This window comes from Miscanthus floridulus, chromosome 16 (genome assembly GCF_019320115.1).
Source record: "Miscanthus floridulus cultivar M001 chromosome 16, ASM1932011v1, whole genome shotgun sequence".
In the NCBI taxonomy this organism is placed as follows: domain Eukaryota; kingdom Viridiplantae; phylum Streptophyta; class Magnoliopsida; order Poales; family Poaceae; genus Miscanthus; species Miscanthus floridulus.
In genome coordinates this window covers 66,873,108-66,880,679 of record NC_089595.1, presented here as the reverse complement: position 1 = coordinate 66,880,679, position 7,572 = coordinate 66,873,108, and the positions used below count along the sequence as shown (strand labels likewise).

General features: G+C 44.1%; 1 pseudogene; it reads left to right on the top strand.

Annotated features, from left to right (window-relative positions):
- The first annotated feature begins 210 nt into the window (after positions 1-210).
- On the top strand, positions 211-7,277 carry LOC136511945 (uncharacterized; annotated as a pseudogene).
- The last annotated feature ends 295 nt before the right edge of the window (positions 7,278-7,572 follow it).

The window sequence follows — 7,572 nt, the reverse complement described above, 5'->3', positions numbered from 1 at the left end:
ATAGAGGTATGCAGGTCTTTGTGCTTCCTTCTTGGTACCCTCGCCCATGTCTGGAACGACACTAATAATGAGACGGAGAGAGTACCAAACAAACCCTTAAAAATTGGTCCATTCCTGAATAAAATGGGACTGAAAAATTTTGGTTACAATGCAGACAGCCCGGCCCGGCCCATGTAAGCCGATGAAGGATGAACTGAATAAAACCTGGTCCTTCCCTCGCTCCAGCTTCCTCTCTGACGGCGGCGCCCAAACGAGCAGCAAAGCCTCGAAGCCTCTCTCTCGCCGCCGCCGCCGCCTCAGCAGACGTCGCTGCCGCCAGTGCAGGTGCGTTCCTGCTCCTTCCCTGGTACTTATCTCTCTTTCTCCCGCGCCTCTACTGCCTGGAATCATCTCAACGTCGGGCGCGCTTGCCTGAAGACCCGCGGAGGCTGGCGCTCGTCGCGGCGGTCAGTGCCGATCCCTTCCCGTCTCGCTCGGCGCGCGCGCGCGTCAGCGGCTCTACCGCAGGGCTCCAGTGTACCTGCGTTGTCCTTTTAATTCTCCAGTATTGATAGGATTATCGCCCGCGGGCTGGTGGTAGAACATGAGAGCGGAAAGCCGGAAACTTTAGTTAGTTGCGACATGGTGGCACGCCGCCAGCATGGCTTTAGGCACCGCTTCTCACTTGTTGCCATGGTGGAGCCAGTGAGTTCATGGGTTGGGTCGCTTGATGCTCTTCTAGCTTCGCCCTTCTAGCTTTCTCCCGGTTGGGGCATCAATGGCGTATTAGCTGTTTCGGTTTCGCGTCTAGCTAGCGCTGCTGCATCAATGAAGGTTCTTTGGCCGGCCCGCTAGGTTGATGGTTTCAATTCCTATCACGTTTCAGTTCGTGCTTGCGTCGTGTCTGAGAGTAGTTTGATGTACCAGGTGGTGCTGTCAGTTGTTTACTCGGTTTAGGATTATTTGAGCTAAGTGCGATTTGCAGCGTTGATGAAAAAAAGGTTTCAGTGTGATATTTTAGGACGGCGTGTAACCTCTGGAATAAAAAAAAAGGTTTCAGTGGTGTAGTACTGGTGTTGAGGTATCTGGGCCGCGTTTAGTTGCGGTCCGATTCGGCGCCGCCTGATTTAGGTACCACTGTAGCGCACTGTAGTGTTTTGTTTTTATTTAGTAATAATTGTCCAATCGTTGACTAATTAGGCTCAAAACGTTCGTCTCGCAAAGTACGACCAAACTGTGTAATTAGTTTTTGATTTCGTCAACATTTAGTACTCCATGCATGTACCGTAAGTTTGATATGACGGGAAATCTTCTTTTTGCATAGTGCCAAAATTGGGATTTTGGATGAACTAAACATGGCCCTGGTGTTCTTTTTGCTTCTGACATCCAGGATACTGAGCCAGCAGGCCTTTTCTTGATTGATAGACAGGTGATATAAGCTGATGTTACGATGTGGTCAAAATCACAGGTGATATGCTCTGGTGGTGGTGCAGAATTGCAGATTCTCTGCTTACTAGGATTTTTACAGTATTATGCAATGCGTTTGCAGCTGGCTACAGTATCCAGCTTGTTGTAGGGAATGGTAGTTCATCCTGCTCAGAGTCTATTGCAGTACTGCTGTTGGATTCAGTTGGTCATTAGTAAAAACAGTGCATTTCTACATGCGATTCCTGCAGGAATTGCAATGTTTCTAGTGATTCTGCAAAGGCCCCAGGCAACCTGACAAGTTAGACTCTGCTTGGATCTAGTAGAATCGTCATTCGTCAGTCGTGACACAGGAAGGATGTTGTAATAATTTGAAAAGCGTGAGAAGGATCGTGGAGCATGTCGCACCAGGCCCACTTAGTATGGCCCACTGAGGCCCATCTCAAAAGCCCATTAGGGTTCAATTCCCCTCACCTCGGCGGCCTTCAGTTACTCGTGCTGTCTCTCTGTGACTGTATATTTTTTTTTGTTGGTTAGCTCTTTTGTTTTCTCCCGCGAGTTGTTAATCCCTTCGCTGTGCTCAGCCGCCGCCGCGTGAGCTGAGAGCCTGAGAGGCAAGGAACGAGAGCCCAGAGGCCGGAGAGGGACGTGTGCTCCGCCTGGGAAGCGCTAGTACTGCTGCCGCCCCCGCCTCGGTCGACGCTGTCCGTTGCGCGACTGCGCCAGCCTGGTGGCTTTGCCCCGGGCTGCTGGCGCCGCCATTGCTCCCCCTTGGCGCGAATGGCGCCTAAACTGGTGCCCTCGGCTGCCTTGGCGCGTCGTCGCCACTGCCCGGAGGTAGCTGAGGTCTGAGGACGGACGTTTCGCCCGCCTTTATACGGCTACGGCTCCCGTGCCACGGTTTTTCTCGCATCGCCAGAGCAGCAGCCGTCCCTACCGCCGTTGCTCAATCCTTCGAGCTGCGAGCTCCAGGTCGTTGCAAACTAGTGTACGTAGTTTTCAGAAAATCCTGCGAGCGGCCAGTAACCTTCCTCTTGTGCCAAGAGAATTCACTTGGGGTTAATATTTTTGTTTCACCCTTAGGCTTTACATGTCATATTATAATGTCATCTCATGATTATTATTTTTTTGTTAAAAATGCTGCCTTCTCATTTCAGCAGTATATATGAAGTCTGCTCCTGTGTTTAAAATGGAGGAGGCTAATGGAGCAGTGGATCTGGAGGTTGACATTATTGGCCAAGGTGCTGTTGGTAGCAAGTTAGCCTCAGTTGAGGACCCTGACGCCACAGAGTGTTCAAGTTCCTTTGGGGACACCCTGTCAGGATTGGAGGACGATGCAAGGCCTTCAGAGATTAGCGACATCGAGGTGGACTCGCCGTTCTGCCGCTATCCTCCTAATGGTGATGCTGCTGCTCTACTGGATGCAGCTGCTTCAGACAATTTGGATAGACTATTGAAGTAAGTGCTTGGGTGATTGATGCTACTTTCAGCCTTTCTTTCCTGCCTTCCTTATAAGCCTTAAGTCAGTTGATTTTATAGTTGGTGATTGCATATTGATTGACTGGGCATAATGCAAATTCTGGCAATGCAGAGGTTTTATTGTTATGCCATATGGAATCTACTACATTGCCGTTATTCTTGAAGTGTTCAGTCATTCTTAGATCTATTATCTTTAATTCTTATTTGATAGATCTGACCTTTGTGGGGTTTTCCCAAATAAACTTTCTTGCATTTGTGTTCTGTCGTTATTAACTGTTATTTCAAATGGATAACAATACATGATCTTTTTTCACTTGAAAAGCGTAGAAGTTGGCTGCCAGGAAGCTATGAGCCTCAGTCGGGTGCTTCTCTCCCATACTTAATTCTGTGCTTTGAGCTTCATCAAAGCCTCGCTTTTGAGTTGTTTTTTGGGGTCCCACAAAAGAACGCCAGCTTCAGGGCCATGCCAAAAACAACCTCAATATGCCTAACACTAACAATTGTTTGGTTCTTGTATCAATGAGAGATTAAACAATTTGTGAACATCTCAGAGTGGTATTCTGTGTTTAGACAGGCTGGTTTAGGTTTTCAAATAGTTACAGAAAAGTAGAAAACAATGGGAAGTGCATGATCTGAGATAACTTACATTTTGCATGTAGTTTATTAACTGTTTAAGTCTACGTGCAATGACCTCTAATGGTTGAAGTGTGTGGACAAAAAGGAATTTTTTGGTTGGATCAGCATAAAGTTCCTTGCGTATATTTGCAAAATGTCTTTCAACATATATCATGCCCAATACAGTATTTCAGTTTTCCTCCACTGTTATCAAAATGGAACCATTTTGGCAAAATGTCTTAGTGGTACAGAACTAGTATATGTAAGACCTGATGGGATTGGTTTAATTCTTAAGTGAAGGGTTGGTCCCTGTATCCAACTGACACTTATGCTATTCCCCTGTCAGGGATATCCATATCCAACTCGCCTGCGAACCAAACACCGCTTGTCCATAGACTGCCATCTCCATCCAGGGATATCCTTCAAACCAAACGCACCCTTACGGAATATACCAACACTGATTCTTTCAACAACTGCAAGCAGCTGATGCCTTCCAGAATGAGTTTGGTTGACACTTATAATCACTGTGAAATCGTAGTAGCATATTCCTGGGCACTAGATTCAGAAGAATATGCCATTAAATTTATCTACTTTTTCAGCTTTTCTATTTGCTTGGAGCAATTTCCAGTGCCTTTCTTTCTAATCAATCATGTTATGTGACTGTCAATTATTTTATTTTCACTGCTTATGCAATTCATGTTACTCTAGAGAAGGCAATACATGCGTAATAACATTCTATCATGTACCACAGGAAGAAAAAGGTGACTGATCATTGGAGAAAGTATGTAAGCCCATTAATGTGGAGATGCCAATGGCTAGAACTGTGGATGAAGGATTTGCAATCTCAAGTGTCTAAATATGACAAGGAGCTTGCAGTACTCAAGCATGAGAAGGAGTTGCAGACAAAAATGATTGAGTTGGATTGTTCCTCCTCACGATCAGTACCATTCTCCTCTCTTTGCTGCAGGAAGACTATGAAGCGAAGGAGGAGAAAAAGAAACGAAGACAAAATTGATACTCCATCATATATCTCTAATCATACCGTGTTCTCTTATTTTGGTAAGAGTTGCATTCTACTTTACATGCAGAGATACGAATAGCCTTTCTGATATCCCATTTTAACCATCCTGCAGAAAAAACAGAAGCAGATGACCATTCTATTGAAGACAATGCCAACTTAGGTAATGCTGTTAATTGCTTAATGACTGCAAACAAATATCATTTCCCTGATGTGCATATTGGGCTATTGGCAGTAAAGTAGTGAGTACACTGTTTGCTTCTTCATGCATATTCAACTCTATTTTGTTAATTGTTATGGCTTTGGAAGTAAGTTTATTATTACACTTCTTAGAACAAGAGATTTCTATTGCCTGCATCTTGCATCTAGTCTAGGAATTGATTACTGCACAGAAAGTGAGAGCTCCATTTCCTTCTTTCCATAGTAATGTCACCCAATTAGAGAAATTTCTGTTGTCACGGTTACAGTTGAGTTCAATTTTGCAAACTAACATTCAAATCTGACTGTCAATAGTCGTTTTATTTAGGTGAGGAATATGTTATTTTTCTTATTAAGTGGTGCAGATAAATTAATGAAATCTTTTCTTGACCATTCAGCGGATGACAACACAAAAGGAAATAATGATGCTGATTGGCTACTTGGTATTGAAGGAGGTGATACCACTGTTGAGCAGATTCTTTTAAGCATTCAAGCTGCCCAAGACAGGGTATTCAGTCTGAGATCAAATCTCAAGCAAGCAATGGCTAAGAAGAATAAGGGAATAACCCTTATAATTAACACATCGGTCAATGGTACACACAGCTCAAATTGCTCACCAGGAAAGGGCAAAGTTGTTGGACTGCATGAGAGATCTCCCCAGGACACATCAGAATGTGATATGGATGATTCTGCCATGCCTGATAGTCTCGAGCTATGGAGAAGCTAGCAACATGGATATTTTCGAGAGCACCATGAGCCTATTGTCTGAAGGCCCACATCAGATTGGAGAATTCCGTGAAGTAAGCTTCTACACCTCTTTTGTCTCACACCATTACAACTTGACTGAACATGTCATCACTGATTTGTTGTAGTTTGAGCTTCAAGTTGTATCAATCAAAAGCTAAAGCACTCGGTCACACTATATTTATGGTTGGCTCAGGCAGTTCTAACTGGTCCAATATAGCAGTTGAGATTTTTAGTAGATTAGATGAATCTTTTCAGTTATTTACAGCAATTAGCGATGATGATTGTGTACTGATCTTCTATACGCATCTTCGTTAATGAGATGGGATGCCTACAAAATCAAAAGAGGCCTGATAAGTAAAAGGGCGTACCCAGTGCAGAGAGCTCCCGCTCTGTGCGGGGTCTGGGGAAGGGTGTCAGTGGCAAGCCTTACCCTCGCCTGTGCAATGCGAGGAGACCGCGACTCGAACCCGGGACCTTCCGGTCACAAGCGGTAAGACTCTACCGCTTGCACCAGGCCCGCCCTTCAAAAGAGGCCTGATAAGTAACTAAAGTAAATGAGATGAAACCAAATGTTAACCTATATTATCTAAAATGAAGCACAAAGGAGCATAACATTTTCTTTAATGTTCTTTGTGGTCCAGTAAGCATCAAATAGTCAGTAATATACTTTCTTAAATTCAGATAATAAACCTTATTGGTGATTAAAGAATTAGTATCTAGGCTCCACAGGGGCGGAGCCAGGATTTACATATAGGAGGGGCAAGCTCACCAAGTGTCGAAAAAAATTATATGATACCACTGCCAGATCTTGATGTTGGTTTTAAAAAATATCAACTTTGATGTTGACTAAAAAAGTTATAATAAAGCATCTTTAATCTTATCATCTTAGATAAATGCTAAATGTCTAAATTAAAGATAAAAAGAGACTCACACCATATTTATTTTATTTAGACACTTAAATTAGACAATCAAGAGATATATTTGACAAAAACAATCTACAATTGATTGAGAAGACTTGTTTACGTATAATTTTTAGTAATTAGTGAGAACTAATGATATGTATTAGTGAAGATCATGCAAAGTTAGGGGGTGCCAGGCCCCTGCCCCCCCCCCCCCCCCCCCCCCCCCCCCCCCCCCCCTGTCTCCGCCCTGGCTCCACTATGAACAAACTTTTAGAATTGCCTTATTCTAGTTTTGGCCACTTTTTTTACTAATCCTTTTTCTTCACTCACAGAGTTCTGAAGATGTATTGATTGACAACCAAGCAGCAGAGGAAGGGTACCAAAATTTTGAGGTGATCAGCCATCCAAGCAAGCGGCTAAGGGTATCGGTGAAGCGAGAAGCTGGGGCACATTCCGAGGATGAGAGTGTTGCCCCTGTTATCGCAGTCAAGAAAGAAGAAACACAGGAAGAAGCCACCACCAGCTTCAGTCTGCATGGGGCATTCCTGAAGCCCTGCTTCACAGGTAAGAGGCAGGAGAGGAAGCCAAAGAAGCAAATGAAGCGAAGACGAGGTGGTCCAACTGCAGCAGCTGCAGCTCTCATCTCGTGGAGGAGCAAGAGGATCCGGAAGAAGAAGCAACTCTAGGATGGACATGGACTTATTCATGGTTTGCACTTTCTGGTTTACTCAGATGATGGGATGATGACGACAACCGGAGATTTATCTTTCCTTTGTACCTTATCTTTTTTGTTTCCTGCATAATCAAGAGCAAGATTGGAAACAGCACTTCCACTTCAGACGAGAGGTGCTTGTAAGGCAGTTGTTTGTGCACCTGTCTCTATTGTTGTTGCTTTATGGTCTTGTCTTGAACAATGTGACTTGTCATAATGAGTTGCTTAATTTTAAGGATTCAGTTTCCCTTTTGGTTCCTTGTTTCAATTTTTGATGGGATTGTTTTGCATTTTGTGTCATTTTTTTTTTGAGAGTCATTTTGTTTCATTTCATGCCGTCTGGTTCCTGCAATGTTGACATGAAAAACTATAGCCACAACAAGCTCAAGAGCAGAATCTTTTGTTTCTGTTACTACACTGTACTCCACTCTTCTTTATCCAAGGGTATGTGTAGGCAGCAGCGGGCCATGCTCCGGCCTGAGCTCTTTTCCCTGGGC